This window comes from Corvus hawaiiensis, chromosome 11 (assembly GCF_020740725.1).
Source record: "Corvus hawaiiensis isolate bCorHaw1 chromosome 11, bCorHaw1.pri.cur, whole genome shotgun sequence".
Lineage (NCBI taxonomy): Eukaryota > Metazoa > Chordata > Aves > Passeriformes > Corvidae > Corvus > Corvus hawaiiensis.
Window position 1 is genome coordinate 10,729,654 of NC_063223.1, and position 20,930 is coordinate 10,750,583.

A 20,930-nucleotide genomic window follows, 5' to 3' on the forward strand; every position below is an offset into this window, starting at 1 on the left:
ACAAATATATTTAGGAAAATATCTACAGTAAGTAATATGCTTCAGGAAAAGACACGCTCTCCTAACAGAAGTTTGGTTTTTTGCCAGATGTTGAGCTTTGGCTCAACTGAATTTTCTCTTAGAACATAGTTCCATCTCCAGGTAAGTCTCTGAGCACATCACTAAGATATTGCTTTTTCTTTTCAGTTCTTCAGATAACTGCTTCAGGTGCTTTCTGGCTACTGTAAAATAGAACTCCTCTGTGGTGAAAAGATTTTGGTTTTACTTTTCAAGACATTCCCAGGAGAATGGGATCATTCAGCTGTCAGCTCCTATTAGGTAAACAGCACATCTTGGACCTTCGTGCAGAAGCCTCTCATTGCTACCACTGCATACAGGATAATGCAAGCAATTCATACTTTCCATTTATGTTAATAGTGACTTATTAAAAATTCATCTGAACAATTGAAGCTGGTAGAATCCCCCTGAACACTATATAATTAATAAGTCTTCCACAAAGGTGACCTAGGCTCAGTATGCAATATGTATTTTTTTGGCTTAGCATGGGAGTTTCTTGTTCCCTACTAGAGGAAATAACTAGTGTCCCTATGCCAGTGCCAGGGAATAACTAGGTATTTTCCAAAGCTACATTACTGAATAAGACACTGCCAAATGTAACTGATGGTAAGTGCCAAGGAGAGAAAAAATTATTTCTTAATCTCCATTCTCTTCTGACACTTTCCCCCCTCAGAACATTGCAGATGTTGGGGGCTGGCTCTCTGCTTCAGATCCCTCTGCACAAAATAAAGTGAGAAGAAGCAATGGTGTTGCCACTGCCTTCTATCTGGTGATTGAGGGTTAGAGCAGAAAGAATATGAAAAATACAGACTCAAATCTCATTTTATCTTCAGCAGATTTTAAAACACATCTTCATCCTTCTGTTTTCCTGCAGCCTGGTTGATTTTGAGAGTTGATCTCAGTTTTGACTGTTATAATTTCTATTTAAGTAGTATACTTAATTCAAAAATATAAAGTCATTGGAGAAAGAGTCCAAGACTCTTCATTTCCCAAGTGAAAAGACAGATTTTATTTGCAGTGACTTTTTTTATCTCTCTCTAAATACAAATATATTGAATGTTCAATTAATAATCTTTTTTTTTCATGCAGTGTGCTAGGAGTTCAAGAGATGAGTATTCTCTCTTAGAATAATCAATAATTGGGTTTTGAGGACAACATGATGGAATTTGCAGGGTCAAGTCACTCAATATGGATCTGTCACATCTCCAATTTGTATATTCAAACATTTCAGCAAAATAGAGATAAACTCTGAACTCTTCACCGGCAAAAGGCATTTGTGATCGTGATCAATGGCTTCTTGGTTGTTTATGATCATGATCAATTGCTGGTGGACAAGTTTTACAGTTATAGACTCCAAGTGGTAACTGAAGAGTGAATCTGAGGATTAGATTTGGTGTGTCTACACTCTCTCTCAGTCACCTCTAAAGAGGTGCCTAAGGCCAGTGTAAGCACTTTAGAAGATCTTGCTCTTACTGAATTGTTCTTGGGTGAAAAATTAGGTCTGTAAAAGAAGTGTAATTCTGTGCTTTTCCTAAACCATGTATGAATAAAAGCAATAATTCCACTTGTACAAGCTGACAAAAGAGGGACACCTTCATTTAAATTCTATAAAATGGGAGTTATAAATTATATAACTTTTTAATATAATTATAACAATACTTTAAAAATGCAGTAATTTTAATGAGCAATGAAGTCTGAAGTTGTTAAAACTATACAAAACAATACTGACTTTTACAGCTGTGAAAGTTAAATTATTTGTGGAAGTGGGATTCTAAAGTATTGATCAGCAAATCCAGTCCTCCAGTGTGTTACCTTTTTTCATTCCATGAAACTTAAGTGTCCATAGTCCTTTCACAGTGATTTTAAAAATGAACATGGAAATGTATTCCCCCTTCAAAGAGGCTTCAGTTACTAATTCTGTTGGTCTGATAGAGCAAGGATGGTGAAGTAACTCAGTGCTGAGTCTGAGCCTGCCACAACAATCAGAGTGTTTTTGGACTGCCAGACAAATCAGTCTTAACAGCATATGTTCATTCCAGAGTCTCGACAAGTCTACAAGGATGCAATACATATTTTCTTACTGTTAACAACTTCATGTCAATCACCAAACACATGAAATTGTAATGGTTACATATTTTAGAAGACACATATCTGGCCAAGGAGGATTAGAATATTAAATAAAACATTTGTTGGCATGGGAAATTATGGCACAAAAAAATCTGTTGGGGTGAGGGCTGTTATAAATAGACAAAAAGAGGCCATTGGTGACCTTTTAACATTCAGACTAGCAGACTCCCCCTTTTATAACCTATTTATTAGGCACAGGAAGAATTTATCTGCTTAGTAGAGGGAAAGAATTCTTATTTGTTCCTCACAAAACCTGGTTTTTAAATGCCTCTGTGACAGCTCTGTCTCCTGGCCTTGCTCCTATCTAGCAATCAAAACAAAAGATGTTATGAAACTATAGAACTTACATATATTCACAGTGTACTGTTTCTATAATGGGAATTGCTTTGAGTGACTTTAATGCTCTGTAAGAGCTGCCTTCATCAGTGGAGTGGCCAATGGAGTTACACAGTCCAAGGGAGACCAAACAGTAACCTGCGTCCTCAAAAGAGAGGGACAGCTTCTGTGAAAGTAAGTTCCTCTCCTGAGAAAGTCTTTCCCCCCTTCAGCCCCTCTTTTAGACTGTGATCATTAGCTATGTGTTTCTCAGAGGAGTCTAGTTGTCTCTAGCTGAGTACAAAGCTAACTTTAATACCTCTGTCTCACTTTGAATTCTATTCTATTACAGCATCCTTGAAATCTGTCAGGGAAAACAAGCCTTATTCCTCATTGCTCTGCATCAAAGACACATAAGCTGGAACTACCCTGACTTCCTGCACTGCACCCTTCCAGGAGTGATAGCATCCCATACCTAATAAGGTAATCAAAGCTGACTGCAATACTGCAGGTGGAACTAGATTTTATACACTATGTTTTTCATTTGTATTCTCTGTGTTGGCATTTTCATCTTTCTATGGATACATTTGTTTTGTAAGCGTGTGTTTTTTTCCAGTTCACTGGGATGATGACTTCAAGTAGTTACTGAAAATAGCCCTTATCTATTATTTTTCTGGTCAGTATTCTGCACAAATTGTCTTTTTAATAAGTACTTCCTACTTCCTTATATAAGTCCAAATTACCTGTACTGTTGGAGACCCTGAATGTCAGTTGCTCCTAGTTCAAATACAGTTCATATCCCTTGGTAAAAGCCTGTGAATGCCCTGTGGTTCCCCAGCTATGCAGTCTTCCATTATATACCCACGGACTCATAAGAGAGTTGCACATCCTGATACTCCTGGCCGATGAGCAAGGAGACAAGGAGGACATAATTTTACTTTGTCAGACAATGTCTAGGTCTTGGAGTTATTATTACTGAGTCTGCACTCTTTCTTCCTTGCTATGAGAGATAACTTTTTTCTTTAAAGAAACTAACATCTAAACAGATGAGATAAAGGATGGAGAAAGGAATAATATATCATCAATTTTATAGATAAATAACAAAGGTACAGGGAAGTTAAGATACTCTCCTGTTGTCACACAGGAGGTCTTCAGCACAGGTATGTTCCAAACAAAGCCTTCACTCTTTGGTGAGGAGTCTATGAACTGTGAGTTGCAAGGATGTTAAAGCTCTTTTGTTAAATCACATTTCTCTTTTAAGCAACTTACAGCAGGGCTTTTTATGGGAATCTTATGTGATCTAATTAATCATCTCCAGACTCATCATTGCAGATTCAGTACCTGCATTTTTATCAAGCTGGCATTTATTTTGGGATTTTTCAGTTTTGTGTATGATAAACCCTACCTGAATTCCCCCAGGTTCTTTGTTTTGTTTTTATTAAAGTTTCCTGTCTCCCTGTTGCTGGCCAGTGTCCTTAGTTACATTAATAGTCAGTTCACCATGTGTGCAGCAGGTAACTGGCTTGTGCACACAGTGAACAGAGTTAATGCTGCAGGTGTAGACTGGCTGTATCTGCACTAAATCTGGGATGAACTGTGAGTGTGAAGTGGACTGAGTTCCCACTGAGCTCTGTATTGTGTGGAAGAAGTAAAACTTATCCCAGCCTACATTGAGTCTACACAGTGTAACACTGCCCTTTAATCTGTATTAGGGTCTCTCTGTCCAGCAAATTAATTGGTTTTATCCAGGATGGGGTTAGGCAAGAAACAAGTGTGTAAATGGTGGGGACAATGGGGAGGCTTTGACTGAGATGAATCAACACAGCAGTGCAGCTAATGCTAATTGAATCCTTCCACTCAGCACAGGATTACTTTCAGTTGGTTCTAGAATGGCCTTTTCCCCGAGATACTCACAGATGTCACCAGAAAGGATTAGGAAAGGACAACCATGAAAATCTGTCTAATGGCATCATTCCTCTTGTATTCCCTTCCTGGTTTGTCCCAACTTCAGAGCATGGCCTGAAAACAGCAGGACAAACAAATTCCCAAACACCTTCAACAATTTGCATTGTTAGACATGATCTGAGTCTCCAGGGCTTTCTCTGTTCCAGAGGCCAATGCTACCAGGATGGTCAGAAGCAAACATGGACCTGCTTCAGAATAGTTTTATTTGGGAATGGGGAGAGTCAGAGACAAGTGGCAACATTTGATATGAAAGAGACAAAACCACAACTGTGCTTCTCAGGGAACAGTTTCTCTCTTGTATGCATGGTTAAAAATGGGACTGAATTTGCATGTGTGCTTATGATCCCCAGAGTGGGTCAGGGCCTTTCTGTACTACGGAAGCACAGAACAGAAAAGCAGCCACAAAAAACCTACATCAGAGACAGAAATTACTTTTCTGCTCCAGGATTAAGTGTATTCATCACATCATCTTAGCTAGAATTTTTGTGGCTTGGTTTCCTTTGTTCGGCTGCTTTGCATGAATATTAAAGGATGATTTGGGGAGGAAGACAAAGTGTCTCTTAAGAAACAGAAACACAAAGAAAAAAACCTTTTGTTTCCAAGTGCACCAGACCTTATAAAAGTATATAATCCATGGATCATTGGCACGATCAACTGTAATGGCTCCAAAAGAGCCATTGTGTTAATGTGGCCGATGAGCACGAGTACTGCCTCTGCATACTAAAAATTCTCATGAAAATTTAAGAAACATGCAGATAGTGGATAAGTGAAGCATATAGCTGTTTTTAGAAATTGAGAACACAGCACTGTAAGTCTCATCAGAACGTAGAATAAACCACCAGCAAAATGTAACTTTAGTAACATCTGATATTTTTTCTCAGATAAAGTAACTGATTTTTTGACAAAGGAAATGAAGCAGGTCTCATTCATCTGGACTTCATAAAGGGTTTTGATATAATACCATTTGGGAAATTACTAGTTAAGCAAGAGAAGTTGGGGAATAGTAGAGGAAATCTAAAGTAGGCAACGAAGTATCTAAAAGAGAGAGAACAATTTAAAGGGAAAGCATTGCAATGAAAAGAGCATGCTAATGGAGTTCTTCAAAGACTCATTTAATATTTTCATTAATGAGCATGACACAGGAAGGAAAATGTAGTAATTTCCTCAAAACAGAAAACCAGGTGAGATAATCAATGCAGAAGAGGACTAGAATAACATGTGGGTCAACTTAGATGATTTGATGATCTCAGAAATACAAATTGAAGGGCATTTGATATTGCACACTGCAAAGTCATGAGTTCAAAGATGAAAAAGGATTTTTGCTTTTAATTGGTTAAAGTCTACAAAAGGATACTGCAAGACAACTGTAAGGACTAATGCAAAATAGAAGAGAGAACACTTCATCTTAGGATGTATCAGGAAGGTATGGGAAACAGTATTCCATTTAGACAGTGATGTAAGACCTGATCTTGAATATGACTGAGAATCCCAGCCTGAAAGAACAGGATTACTAATGTGATTAAAGAAAATGCATAGAATTTGACTTGTCTAGTCAAAAAAACGGGCTGGGAAAGGTTCTGATTAATGTCTGCCAACAATGAAGAGAGGCAAACACCTGAAATAGAGAGTAAATATTTAAATTAAAAGTATTGCCAATAATGGGCAGTTTCACATTGGCAATGCATTTGTTTTAGCTGAAAATTAGGAGATTTTGGCCATTGGAGGAGCGACATGCTGTAACAACTTCCAATAGGAATAAGTGTCAAACATCCAGCGGTCTCTTAATACAGGATGTGAACAGTTTGTGAATGGGATGAACGGGAGATAGTGGTGGCAGCTCCCAAGCTGGGAATCCATTTGTGTCCCAGATGTGATTCTATGCAATAATATATTTTGAACAGTAATCTTACTAACTAACTTCTGAGTGACCAATCCATGACCTTGGCCCACGGTCATGCGATTCAGACAGACAGTTCCTAACTCAGACTTATGTCACATCTTGTATCACTTTGCATGAGAACTGGTATTGCTTTCCATCTTACCGCGTTATACTGCAGCTGAACTTTTGCATCCCAGAACTTCTGTACTTTAAAACAAATGTATAGTTTGTTTTCTAAGTAATTCTAAGTAATTTTATTTGTACCCTTCTTGATTGTTTCCTTTTATAATTTTGTTCTTTAACTTTTCACAAATTTGTAGCTAAATATTCTGTTTTATTGTGCAACTAATCTGTTTTTTTCCAGATCTTAATCTGGGTTGAGTTTTTTGACACCCATTAACTTTTGATTTTATTCAGCAATGACTAAGACTGAATGACATTAATGAAGTAGAGAGAGATGGACAGAGACAGAATTTAGAGCCTCAAAAGAATATTCTGATGTTGCTGTGCATTAAGTCACCCCAAGACAAAATGATACAGTATTAATTATATATTTACTGTCACATTCTGTACGGCAGGAAAAAGTGGGAACTTGCTTGAAATCCTCTGTTTTTTACCTTTTTCTGCTTCCTAGGATTTATTCCACTTCAATCCTTTGCTATGTAACCTTTTTTCTGTGAGGTCTCAAAGAAGTCTGTCAGATCCATCTCAGTCAATTTCTTAAGATCCTTTGGTTGAATATGATTTAGATCTTCTGAATAATAAATATTTAAATTATCTAAATATTCTTTTACTTCCTTTTTATTAATTCTGTTGCTAGATATTCCCAAACCTCATTAATATTTATCTCACTGAGCTCCATGCTTTCCTTTTCTTTTATATTAAATACAGGGAAAAAATGTAGATGTTGAGCAATCCTTTTTCTCTCTGGCCAGTATCAGCTGACCTTCCTTTTGATTTAGGAGATACTTGTTTTCTTTTATCCATAGTGTATTTATTTTCTTCATCTCTTCTCCCAGGTTACTCCATTAACTTGAATTCTATTTTGTCCTCTCCCATCCTTATTATTTTTATATTTCTGTATTACAGATGTAGCTGCTTGTATTTTTAGCTCTCATCTGTTGTGTTCTTTTCCTTCTGTCGGTTTGTAAATGGACAGTGTTGCCATATTTATGACTAAGGGATTTTCTATGTAGGACTTGCAGACTGCCTCATAAAAATATTAAAATATGTGCTTTATATATTTGTCATATATGCAGCTATATAAGAATAATGCCTGTTCATTTTTGCTAATTTAAAATAGTGGAATTAGAAATAGCAGTTTAAGGATGGTTGTTGGATGCAGGTGTTTGAATCTGAAAACTGTGATTAAATGCTGGCATCATTGTAGCCTATGGGAATACTGCCATTTGCTTCAGCTGGGTTAGGGTTTTATTCTGATTCTGCATTTGTACATAGCTTTAACTTTAAGCCTCCAACTAGACTGATGGCTTTAGCAGAAGTTGCAACACAGTAACATTATTCCTCTGCTTAAGTGCTTGCTGAACTGGGGCAATATTTTTCAGGTAAGAAATGTTTTCACACAGAGAAAAAATTTGTGTAGAATGAAGATGGCCCTATTTTACAGCTAATGAATAACTTGAGGGAATCCTTCATGTGCACTTGCTCAAAAAATAGTATTGAAATATTTACGGACAATGTATTATTTAAAAATATCTGGTATAGCCACACTCTCATTTGCGTAAGTGTTTTCCTGCAGTGCTCCATCCACAATACTTCAAAGAACAATTGAAACAATACTTTATTAATTGTCATTAAGCAATAAAAACATCCTTAAATTGTGGCATTATGCAATCCCAATTCAAAACTGGAAGGACTTCAGTTTTTATTGTTGACATGACTTGATACAGGTTGCTGTGTTTGGAAGTTTGGGGTATTGTCTAACAAAAATGCCTAAAAGTACTACTGCTATGCTATGACTACTATCACAGTATGGGTATCTATGTACACAAGTGTTTTTTAAACAATGATTTCTCCACAGAATCAAAACTTGAATCATGTAGATATTTGGAGTATCATGTAAGTTTAGGGCCTGGGGAGGTTTTCTAATTGTAGGGAATTCTCCAGGACATGCAGCTGATGTTGATACATGTTTGCAAGTGTGGCTGTGTCCCGAATATGTGTGCTTGAGACCACCCAAAAAATCAGCAACAAGGGTATGAGCAAAAGTCAGATTTAATATTAAACTAGAAAGCACAACAGGCTCGTTAGCAAGATTCACTCTACTTACAAAGGACAACTAAGGCACAAGAAAGGAAAGCAAGCAACAAAAAACCCAAACAAAATCCAGGCAATCAAAGCAGAAATGAATAGAAAACTACCTAGGGGGGTGTGTGGATGTGTATGTAAAGACAATGTAAACAAGGATGAAAAGGAATGCAGCCTAAAGCTTAACAACATTTAAACTTAACAGTACTTTAACTTAACTTATAGCTTAATTTATTGCTTAACCATAACAATCTAACAGAGAAATAACACTTAACAGCATTTATCCTAAATTATAACTATAACTTAACCTAACTTCCAGATTTGCTGTAGCATAGGAGCAAACGGTATGCATGCAGACAGAAACAGTCAGCGCAAGATAAGGCACCTGTGGAAAAATTTGTCCCTCAGAAGTCAGGGAAAATCCTCACGTCCGATGCTTTTGCATCTCTCAAGAGGCGAAGGATCGGGCCTCGAGGAATGAGGGTGTCGGCCCAGTGCACGTGGTGTTTCGGCGATGCTCCAGGTATGGCAAACCTGAGGGTTTGCTGGCTCTGAGATGCATCCCACTCAGAGGGAGATTGCTGGTCACAGGCCCGCTGCGGCCCAGGAGAGCTCAAAGGGCCCCATCTTGGACCGCTGTTTACAGGGTTGCAAGAGAGCGGGCTTTAGTCATAACAATGTTTCATCCTGGCTACAGTCTGGGTTGGCACGTTCTTTCAAAGTGTGAGAATAGGAATGTTATGCCATTCAGGCCAGAGAAATATTTTCCAAGGCTGGTCATGAGAAAAACAGAAGCTTTCTAGGAGTTCCTGGGAACAGACAGTGTTTTTTGGTATGCTCTGAAAGAGCTGATTCCAGGTGGTATTTTCAAGGACAAGGCCTAACAAACATTTCTCAGATCACACTGCAGCCTGGAAAGGAGTGGAGGGGTGGGGGTGGGGAATGCACCACCACAGGCTGAAAGCTAAGGTGGGATGATGGCACACTGCGTGGCTGCAGGCTTGGCACTTAAGGCTGGTCTATTAATATAGGCACCTTTTTCTCATCTGACTAATTTATTGGGTGTGAGTAGTTCTTTGAGCTGCATCATGAGTTTTCACAGAAGTTGCTTTCTTACGTTGTGCAATTAGAAGTCCCTCTATAGCAACGACAAGGAAGTACTCCCTCTTTCAAGTTCTCTGTGCAATTTCTTATTGCCAACTCAATAGATACTGAAATTTTGAATTTTGTAAAAATTAAGCTTTGCATGGTAAAAACAGACACTATATTAACTGCACTAAAGTCAAAGTTTATTGTAAATATCAGGGCTCCAGCTGTAGCTTTTTTATTGTAAAAGCTATCTTAACTATTTCATTCAGAATCAATAATGACAAATAAAACAAGATCTTCAGACACTATCTAAAAGGACAATATGCAGACTACATTTCAAAATCTCAGTCTGCTTTTACAGGTTATTAATAGGGATTACTTTTTATAATTCTTTTGTAATTCAGATTCCATCTGGTCTTAACTTATGCCCTAGAAAATGCAAGTTTAGATAGAGATCTTGAGTATCTGTCTTATTGGCTAGAGCTGCTTGGAGCTGTAGTGCCAAAAGAATGAATGTGAAAACTGGCATGCAATGAAGGCTGATAAATAGAGATGCAATAGCATGAAAATTATAGTTATGAATAAAAGATTTATCCTCAACCCCATGATTTTTTATATCATTTATATCATCATAGTATACAATTTTCCACTGTCACTTACTCCACGCTTCCAAGATTCTTCACAGGAAAGTAACTGATACTTTCAAGTCAGAAATACCAGCAATTGTTCAATAGCTAAACCAGGCAGTTGCAGGAGAAATGGCCATAACAATGAGCTGGAGCTGCTCATCTGGGATCATTTTGTTTATATTGATCTCTTGCCAGTGTTTGCACAGAATAAAATATCTTAGCCAGTCTGTAGTTTGGAAATAAATATAAATGTCTAAGGATGTACTGTCTTTATCCTTTCCCAAATCTTGGCTACAGGACACTTTCCAATTTGTTTGTCTTCTTTCTTAAGTATATAAAAGCCTTTTCATACCAAGAATAATTAAAGTAATAAAAAGACATTACTGGGCCCAACTACATACAAAATGAATATTCCTAAATATTTACTAAAGGCTTGTTGCAACATGGCAGTGTTATTCAATATGGCCCCCATCATTAACAAGTAAACATGTATGAAAAATGGACAGAACCCCCACTACTTTTCCACTGTTGTGCAGCTTTAACTCCACAATTGTCTCCAGTGTGGCAATACATTACTGTTGAATTTCAAGTCCAGCACCTGCCAGAGGTTCTCTGTTCCCATAAGGGGAGGGAGTGGAAACAGAACGGTGCCCGCACTACTGGGTGCTCCTCTGCGTCTGTCACAGGTTCTTTGCCAGAGTATGATGTTTAAAACCTCAATTCAAACACTGTGCTCTGATTCTGGATCATCATTTCTTTACCTCACATCCCTCCACATGTGGGGAAAGTGAGATGCCTCTTTGCTAAGCAAAGAGGGGAGAAACTGATGCAGGTAAATTCTTACAAACCATCTCTTGCAGACTCATATTTGTATCTTACTGAATGCTAAATACAAAGCAGATACAACTTATGCTGTGCAGTAAAACTGCACTATGCACCATATTTACTGTATGTTTATTTGTAAGTGGAAAAATTCAGCATGATAACCATTCTTTGACATTTAATACTATTCATGTTTGATTACAGAAACAGAGTATGGATTTCAAGGTTAAAACCCTCATTGCACTTGAGGTGTTACAATCGGCTCATTACATGAGATACTGAACACAATGCACTTCCTATTGTGCAAGATTATGAAAATCTCCTTCCTGCATGAAATTATTACGGTTTTTCTAAGTCATGGGTGACCATGTTGGATAGTTCAGAGAAAGAATTTTCTGAATTTTAGATTTTCTAAAGTGAGTTGCAATGCATGCTTTAAAAGGCTTCCTCATATTCTTAAGTACAAAACAAATCCAAAAAAGCTAAAAGTGAATTTAACATGAAAACTCAGTTCAATTTTATCCCTCAGACTCCAGTGATATCTTTTTCACTGGATTGTTTGACTGAAGGCAGGGTAAAAATATATGAACTTATTCTAAATCTTGAAATTTTTCATCAGATTCTGTTTGATTTAGTAAAATTTGTTCTGCACTGCTTAAGTTGATGTCAGTGTACAAATATTTACATATCTTAGTATTCTTCAGGTATAATCCTTCATAGTATTCAAGTGGAATGTCTGCAGTTTTGTAATAGGGAAAATACCTGCACAGGGATAGACTTTACATTTTATGCTAAATATATTAAAATTCAAATGAAGTCTTATGGAAAAGAGACTGAAACCAAGAGTCATTTATCAAACATCACATAAAAATTTTAGAGCAGCCAGAGCCAGATTCTGCTCCCTGTGGAGACAGATCATAGCAAAGGGTAGAACTGAGAATGTAGGTATTAGGAAAAAACATGGCAACCTTCTTTTTCAGCACTGTAAGTTGGTTATAATTTCACCTCAGTGCCCAAGGACAGGGTTGCACTCCTTCGAACACTGCCGCTGCAAGATGGAATAGTCTTTTACTGAGTTTCTACATATCCTATTATCTACATCCTATTCCAAATCTATCCATTGTATTGCGCTATGGTGTTACCAGATCCAACTGCATCCTGCTTTGCTTTTAAGCAGAGAGTGCATTTTGAGGACTGAGTGAGGACTAGAGAATCCTTCCCCATCTTACAGGAATCATAAAATATATCAGCTAAGTCAAGCCTTTTTGCCTACTCACTGCCTGAGTGGAATGCCAAGCTAGGTTAAAATTCTGCCTATAGCTTATAGTCATTCTCCTCTACCAAATATAAAATTCTCCTCTACCAAAATAAGAGGATTTTTTTCCCACCACTTATTTAAGGACGCATACTACATTGCATTTAAATGTTCCTGTGTGGCCTCATGTTTGCGAGACTGGAATTTATTTGAATGTTTTTGTTGCCACTCTGTTGGCAATCACTCCAGGCTTGCTGTCTTGCCAACTAAGGGATCTTAACAGTACTATCTGTTTCTTGAGTAGCACCATTTTTCTCTGTATTGCTCTATTTGCTTCTCATGCTAATTTTGTTTTGCTTAGAAGTTTCTTGTGATAGGTATGCAGTTCTGCTTTGTACTCTAACCTTTTTCACAAAAAAAAAAAAGTATGAAAGCAAAACAACAATTTAAAGACCATTGAGTTTCTCTATTGAATTATTTTGTTCTAAAAGACAAGCAGCTTCATAATGAATCCAGTTGGGAGGCTTATAAGGGACTGATTTGAAACCTCAAATATCTTGGTCTTCCCCTAGAATTTAGCAATATAGCTTTTGATTCATTCATGCAGCTTGTATTTTTATAAGGTTAGTCTCAGCTGGTAAGGCTCACTTCTAAACGCTTGCTAGGGAGCCCACAGCAGCCATGGCCAAAGAGTACTGATGAAGGAGAAAGCAGAGTGGCAGCCTTCAGTTAATTACTGTGAATCATCAGTAAACCCACACCCCTTTAGATTCTCCCTCTCTCCAACCATTGGTAGTGGCACTTTACAGCTCCAGTTTGGAATGCTTTCCTTTCCCCAAAGGAGTGATATAGGTGAGAATAAAGTGACAAGACTGTGCTGAGACTGTGACACTGAGTGCTGTGAATTTTTGTCAGTCTTTGCACAGGGCCATGCCTGCTTCTAGTGCCGCCTTCCTACTTGCAGACTATATTCCCAGATTAATGCCAGAGAAAACTGGTCATGGTCTTCTGTTAGGCAAGGAACACCTATTCAAAACTCCATGGGTTTCTTACTGAAAGAAATACAAGACAGGGCCATATGTCCTTCATTAAAACTCCCAAATATAAACAAGAATACATATTACCCGAACTATTAGTGATCCTAACCCAATGTCAGCAAACAAAAAGCATATTGACCTCCAGTTAACGCTTAAAGTAATAATTTTGACACATTCTGAACAGGAGTTGAGAAAACTGTTTGGCTACAGCTGCCAAATAAAGAATTTTTCAGGTCATATTTGTGATTTATGTTGGGTAAGAAATGGCACCAAACCAAAGTTTCTTAATGTCCGAATCATAATTGTGACACCTGGTGCGAAGCTTCCTCTTGCAGAAGCCACTTACACTAAGTTTGAATTTGCACTGGGTATTTGTGCTGTGCCATTTCCATTGTGGAGGCTCACTCTGCCCTCTTCGCAGTGACACGAGATTTATAGAGACAGCTTGGCAGGTCAGAAGGGGAGGACCACTGTTCTCAGTTGTTCCCAGTGCCTTATCTGACATGGGGAGCATGGCATGGGACCAGGGAGAGACTGTGCTACTCTGTGCACTCCTTCCCCATCAGCAGCTCCAGAGATCAACTGTCCTTGCAGCTGTTCCGAATGATTTTGAGGAACAGTAGTTTGATGATTCCCATTTACCAAAGGTACAGTAATAATATCAGTTCCTTATGACTTAAAAGGTCAAAATATGCTGCAATAAAAATTACTATGAGAGAGTATTTTAGAACAGTTTAAAACTTGTTCCTGTGTTTTCTAGCTCCTCTCCTTTGCTGACTGCATAGATACTCACAGAGGTATGAGCAGACAGAGTTTATGAAACCTACAGTCAGTTTTAAATCCCCCCATCCCCTTGAAAAAAGCATTTTCCAGGGAAACCAAACAAAAATAAATCTAAAAATACCAGAATATCCCTTACCTACTCAAAATAGAGCACAAAAAGGAAAACACAAAACATTTAAGCTATCAGGAGTGTGGAAACTCTTCAGCTTTCTCAGTTTTCTGTGGTCTAATCAAGAGTGCAACTGCATTTAAGTAGCTCCTGGCACAGCAGTTTCAACCACTGAATGTTTTTCACAAGCACAAGTATTGTCAAAGGGTAAGTTACATTTTTGTCAATACTTTATTATACTGTTCTCAAGGTAAGTTTCCTTCAGGTAATCTATGGATTCAAAGGACAAGCTCTAAGATAGGCTAGCAGAATTTGATTAAAAACAATAACCGATTGAAATTGGTTTTATGTGATTTAGAAAGAAGGTCCTTAAATGACATTGTGTCACTGACATATGGAAATTTTAGAAAAATTACTCCATAGCTATACCAAGCCCTTCAACATTAGTCCATCAACCAATTTAAAATACATTTGAGTAAACCTCGGATTGGTTTTGTTACTTCCTGTGAGATGCTTACAAGAGAAATTTAGTCCCTTTTTCTCTGTAAAACAGAGCTCTAAACCAACTTAACTTATGAAATCTTCAGAGGGAAAAGATAATTTCAAGCTTCTCAAAATGAAACCCTTCATGTAAAAATTTTTGAATTTTATGTAAGTTCTGTAAATCCATATGAACCATATTTCTCACCCTGAGCTTGTCTGTAAGACTAGGCTTAGTTTGACAAAGACCAAAGATTGTAACCATGCTTACCTATGCTGCATTAAGAGCTCTGTGTGTCCCTCAACTTTCCTGCCTTCGTTTCTTCCTGTCTTCTAAAGCACAATACTTCCTAAGTAACATACTCAGTATATCTTGAAAACATTTTATAATTTTATAATTTCTTTTGACATACCATGTCAAACCAAGTGCCAAAACAAAAGCAATTTTTCCCTTGATTTTGCAAAAATGGTACTCCACTTTGATGTATGCCCTTGATAGTATAACAATATGATTATTCTTTGCATTAATATTCCCACCTATTGTTTAATAACTTCTGTAGATAACATATGTGATGCTCAACCTTTTCTTTTCTATTTAATTATTGTTATATGTGTTTTAGTTGCTCTGGTTCCTCACAAAATTGCCTAGCAGATTTTGAAGGTTAAATGAGTTTTCTGTTGTACATGAAAGCTTCCTTGCCTTTTTTTTTGTGATAAAGATCCAGTTACTTTTATACTAAAATGCTCTTGCTTAAGGTTTTTGTTGCTCCTTTAATTAAATAGGCACCATATACCATCTATTTTTCAAGCATTGCAGAAAAAATTAAAACCTGAACCAAAGTGAAAAACTTTACTGTTTTTAGAAACAGGTAATGACCGGTGATCATAAGAGTAAATTAAATACTGAAGTCTTTGTGTTTAAACCTGTTTGCTTTTCTGCCTTTTACTCTTATAGTTTTAACACTTTGTGTCCCTTGTGTAAACTGAGTATCTTACCAAAAATATTTGGGTAAAAAATACAGTAAGGAATTTCACTGCCCCTTAGTTTCAAACCACAAAATTGATTTATTTGAAAGAGAAGTTTTCCAGCATGAGGAGACAAAGATTGGTCTTCATTCTAAAGTACAATGTTAACAATCTAAAGAGTTACCTAATTTATTTAGTCTGTGCTGATTAACTTCATTCTTGATGGAGACAGTTGCTATTGCATGTGATGACAAATGAAACTCCCTCCTATGCTGCAAAGTTTTCTGACTAAATTGGCTGGTTTCCTACTAGTCTGAATGGCCACAGAGAGCATGAAAAAGGAAACAGATGAAAGGAAGACTTGTGGTGTTTTTTAGGGTTTTTTGCTGTTCTTAAAATTTGAATTCAAATTATCAAGCTGTGTTGATTTGAAAATTGGTGTTTATATTTTATTAATTGTATTGTGTGCTGTGACACATCTGTGAACCTACATCAATTAACCAGCTTCTTTTTCCAAGAATATGAGTGTTGTTTCAATTATCCTTTTGAAATTTTATTTGTGGCATGCTGTAATTATACCTTGCACATACATTTTGTAAAGTTTCCCATTGAACTGAGAAACTGTACATTGTGTTCACAAACCCCATCTTGTGTCTGCTGTTTTAAGCATGCTGTGAAAACTGGTCCTTTGTGCTCCAAATGTAAATTGGACATAGCTAATTGCACCTACTGCTGGTGAGCACGTTCAGTGAATGCCTATTTCTGGAGGGAAATGTGCCTCCACTCCTCATGCTTAGATAGAACTTTGAGTTCTCCTTCAGATGTGCTTCATTATTGGCAGGGGTAGGCTTCACTGCCAGTGCTTCTTATGGGAAACCAGAACATTTTGTACTTTACTTGTTGATATAAACCTGGAAATGTTTTCCTGGTTTGGATGTAGAATATTTCTCATTACTTTCCGTGCAAAACTCACTTCCTGAAACCCTGAGTGATGAACCTTATTCTGAAAGTAAAAGCAATCTTACACTCTTGTGCTGTTTGTAGAGTCCTTCACCCGACAGAGAGGTACAACACCTAACACAAAGAGAGGCTGCAGTTCTGTGGTAAGCTGCAGCTGCTGAGGAAGGGAAGAGGAAGGTTCAAAAAAGGATGTGGTGCTATTATTGAAAATTCAGAGTCATTTGTGGATGTCTTGTGGGCATAGTCAAGGGAAATGCACAGAGGTGTAAACTCAGCAGACATCTGGTGGTAACAAGTTACCAGAGAGGAATTAATGAATGGCTTCACAAAAGGGGCTGTTTTGGTTAGATGCAGTATCATTGTTACTCTGCCTGAAACATGAATCTGTTCCTGGTTTTGAGGAAAAGAGAAATGACTAAAAGCAAGTTAGAAGGAACAGCCAGTTGGTCCTAAAGAAGTAGTTGGTGAGTTGACCGGTGGAAATACACTGTGTCTTGAAGAAAAGTCTCTTAGTGAGAGCAAACCTGCATCACAGTAATGAAGAAGTGGACGTGAAACTGTGTATGAACGCCTAAGGCCCAGCCCGCTTAGAATAGTGCTAATCCAACACATTACAATCTCTGTATCCCAGCTAAATAAAACCAACAAAATATAGCTTTAGAATTGAATACGAAAGAAAGGAGTGAAAACTTCTTAAAAAAATCCTATGATAGTTTGCTGATTTTCTGATGGCTACACACTAAGATCTCACAGAAGCTTGTGGATTGTGAATTATATCATTTCACACAAAAAGAAGAAGTAAACACGCACTTTAAATTGCACAACCCAGCAGAAAGACCATGAGAAGAATCACCTTGTTATAGGAAAAAACTGCAGGATTTTCATTTACTTACACCATTTTTACTTCTTCAGAACTACTATGTTCCTACTTCTTGGATACACAACAAATATTGAGGCAAAAGACAATAAAAAGTTTGTTTGAAAGACAAACAGTACATGCTATGTAACATCACAACTCTAAGGCTTGTAATTTAATATCATGTAAGATAGTTTCACATGAAAACCTTAGAATTCACTGAAAAAGAAATACAATTCTCATGCATCACAGAGGAAGATAGATTCTCATGTATCATTTTACAGGCAAAACACCTTTTATAAGGACCTGACTTACTGAAACTGTGAAATTGGCAAAGTCCAGATATTAAGGGCTCATGCTCCTCTTAGGATTAGAGGGAGGAAAAATACTTTCTTCATAAGTATAAAGTAGCCCAGTATTGAGGAACAAAGTGAACTGCCTCATCGGACAAATAAGCAGCAGTGAACTAAAGGAATGTTTTCCTGGGATCTCTATCAGGCTTTTCTTCAAGAGATTTCATGCTCAGCTGAATGTTAGAAGCATATTATCTAGAAACACACTTCACTTCTGCGTATGTATTATATTTCTCTGTTAGTAATAGAATATTAAAGCTGGTTTTTTGGTAAGCCAAGGCTTCTGATGTGGCAGTAGCCCACCTCTTTGTGTGTCTCTCACATATTTTAGCAGTCCCAAGTATTTACATAATACATAATCTCTGGTTACAGACAGAGGTTGCAGAGTTAGAAGTGGAGAATTATGTCTAGAGCTATTCAAAGAGATTAGAATTTGCAGTTTGTTTTCAACACAGTTGAATAAGATTCAGGGTTGTTCGTTGGTGGGGTTTTTTTGTTGGTTTTAAAACTTTCTGACATATTTAAGCAGATTTTCTGATGTGCTGCTTTACTGGAGTGTCTGCTTTTTCAGCATATACTTCAGTAAAGTGTTTTCACAGTATCATGAGTATGTGTTTGGGACAACAAAGCTGTCTTAAAGTTTTAACTTTTCTTGCTGACCTTAAAAGAGGAAATGTTTTTGAATCCTATTTAAAAATATGAGTCAACAAGGGACAACTCACATAAAAGAATAGGAGTGTATTTTCATCAGAGTGTGATGGGCACATCATCTCACACAGTATCCCTTGATTTGGAATTCCATCTGCAAACGGCAGCAAAATGGTCCATACACAAGTCTGATGGTCTTTGCTTTTACTAATTATATGGTCTCCTTAACAATTAATGACAGTAAAGCATGTCAGGAAGGGAAAAGTATGATCATTAAGAAAGAAAGTGACCTTGTGATGGCAAAATACTTCACTTGTACTAGATAAGGGAATTGCTCCCACTGTGTTTGCTTTTGTAAACAAAATGAGTGGTCAGGATGTTTCTCAGGATCCAGTGCATATAGGAGGAGCAGCCACTACTGGATTCTCAATTGCATAATCCTAGAAGACAGGTGCACACACCGTAAAAGGGACATATCTGGGGTAGCTTTGCAGACAAATGTCTCAAGGGACCTGTTGCTGTGCAGTATCACAAAGGGCTGACAAAATGTGTAACAGCACGGGAATTGATGCTGTCACTTCAGCATGGAGTGATTTTTGGGATTGGACAAGGGACTTTGCTGTATGGAAGTACAGATACTGAGACATTATGCACAGCAATGGCATCAAAAGGCAATCCTGGCATTCTACTGGCGTTAAATAATGACACTTGATACCATATTCATGGATTAGTGACAACAATGTCTTCAATATGAGTTTCCAGGATAAACCATGATAACTGGAGTATTGGTCATTATTTGTGGCAGTGTTCATGAATACAGCAGCAAGAGTGAACTGCATTAATTCTTAGTGGTACTGGCTCCAGCAAATATATCAAACCTGTCTTTCATACTAATGTTCTTTAGTATGTAAAATAAAGTTCAAGGTTTGGGCTTGAGCCCAGCCTCTCTGATTACTCGAAGTGCTGGAATAACAGTAATGTTTAGCAACTTCATTCCCCTACAGTGGATATATATAAAAGTAGCTGTGTAAGAGACTTTCTTGGCTACCAAATTGAAAATGATCTCTCTACAAACCAAAAGACTCATTGGAAACCTGGCTTTCTGCTGTAAGATTTTGTCTTTACCAAAAGAAGCTCAGTCTAACTGAACAAGAGCAAGGCACTAATCATGCTTTATTCCTTTAGGAAAAGGGTGGAAGAAGAAATACGGAATAGCAGAAGCTGATGATGGTGCTGGACGTGGTGCTCTGGAAGAAGCTGCTGCTACAGAGAGCCCTGTGTGACTCCAATACTGAACTGAAGGAGCTCAAACAAACATCCGTGTCTGCGCCAAGGAATTCACGACTGAGGCACAGAGTGACAGTCTCACTGCTGCTACACAGAACTGAACAGTAAGGCAACGTGAGAGTAAAATGGACAGCAGCACTGCAACTCCTGTCTCCAGTGGGGTCCAAACCAGATACCCGGCGCAGCTGCACAAGCACTGCACACACTGTGACACTGCTTTCCCTACTTATAATGGTGTGAGCTACTCGTATTGCCATGGGAAGAGTCCACACAATTTGTGAGACTTTTCCCTGCGGGCTCAGCTCGGGTACGGCCGGCCCTGGGCACGGTGCTCCTGCACTCCCCAGGTGTCCCGTATCGCCGGGGGGGCTGGCACCTAAGGGGCGGCTACCGCGGCCAAGGAGCCGCTCCCCTCACGGTCCTCCTGTGCCCGCCACAAGCGGCAAAATCCACCACAGGCAGAGAAATCGGCCACAGCCCCTACGGCGCCGCAGCCCCTCAGCCACCGTCCCGGCGAGCCCTTGACAGAGCGACGACCCCGCCTTCCGGCCCTGCGCCACCACAGGCGGGGCCGCGCACGCGTGTCACAGCAGGACTGTAAGTCTCCATTTTGTGTTAATTTCACCCTCCTTCTCCCTGTCCCCGCTGCGGATCGTTCCAGCGGGAGGAGCGGGCGGCGGGCGCTGAGGGGGAGTCCTAGGGCACCGCTGCCCCCGCTCCCTGAGGCGGTGCCGCCCTTGTGCCCTCCGCGTCCTCACTGCGCCGTCATCCTCCTGTCCCTCCGCTCCGACATTGAAATACTCTCGTGGGCACGTTTCGCTCTAATGAAAAGTGCTTTATTGGACCCTCGTGAGCGCTGCTGTGGCCCCTCGGGGAGCGGCAGAAATACGGTGTGTTACAGCAGATCCATTAATTCCCACGCTCCAGCAAAACGCGAGGCAGTCATTGCAACAACCAGCCCGTGCTTGGATCACCGAGACTGAGCAATCGCCTAACTTTAAATTCCTGCGTGAGGCAGTAACGCTTAAAGCCATTTTAGGTGCCT

General features: G+C 38.6%; 1 protein-coding gene across 2 annotated transcripts in view; it reads left to right on the forward strand.

Annotated features, from left to right (window-relative positions):
• The first annotated feature begins 202 nt into the window (after window positions 1–202).
• Window positions 203–20,930, forward strand: part of FHIT (fragile histidine triad diadenosine triphosphatase) — a 584,721-nt gene continuing 563,993 nt past the window's right edge. The window contains exons 1-3 of one of the 2 annotated variants that reach the window (XM_048315660.1): window positions 203–318; window positions 2,852–2,982; window positions 19,784–20,482. The gene's annotated coding sequence lies outside the window, so the exon portion shown is untranslated. The remainder of the gene's footprint in view (window positions 319–2,851; window positions 2,983–19,783; window positions 20,483–20,930) is intronic. The other variant, XM_048315656.1, reaches the window with a different exon arrangement.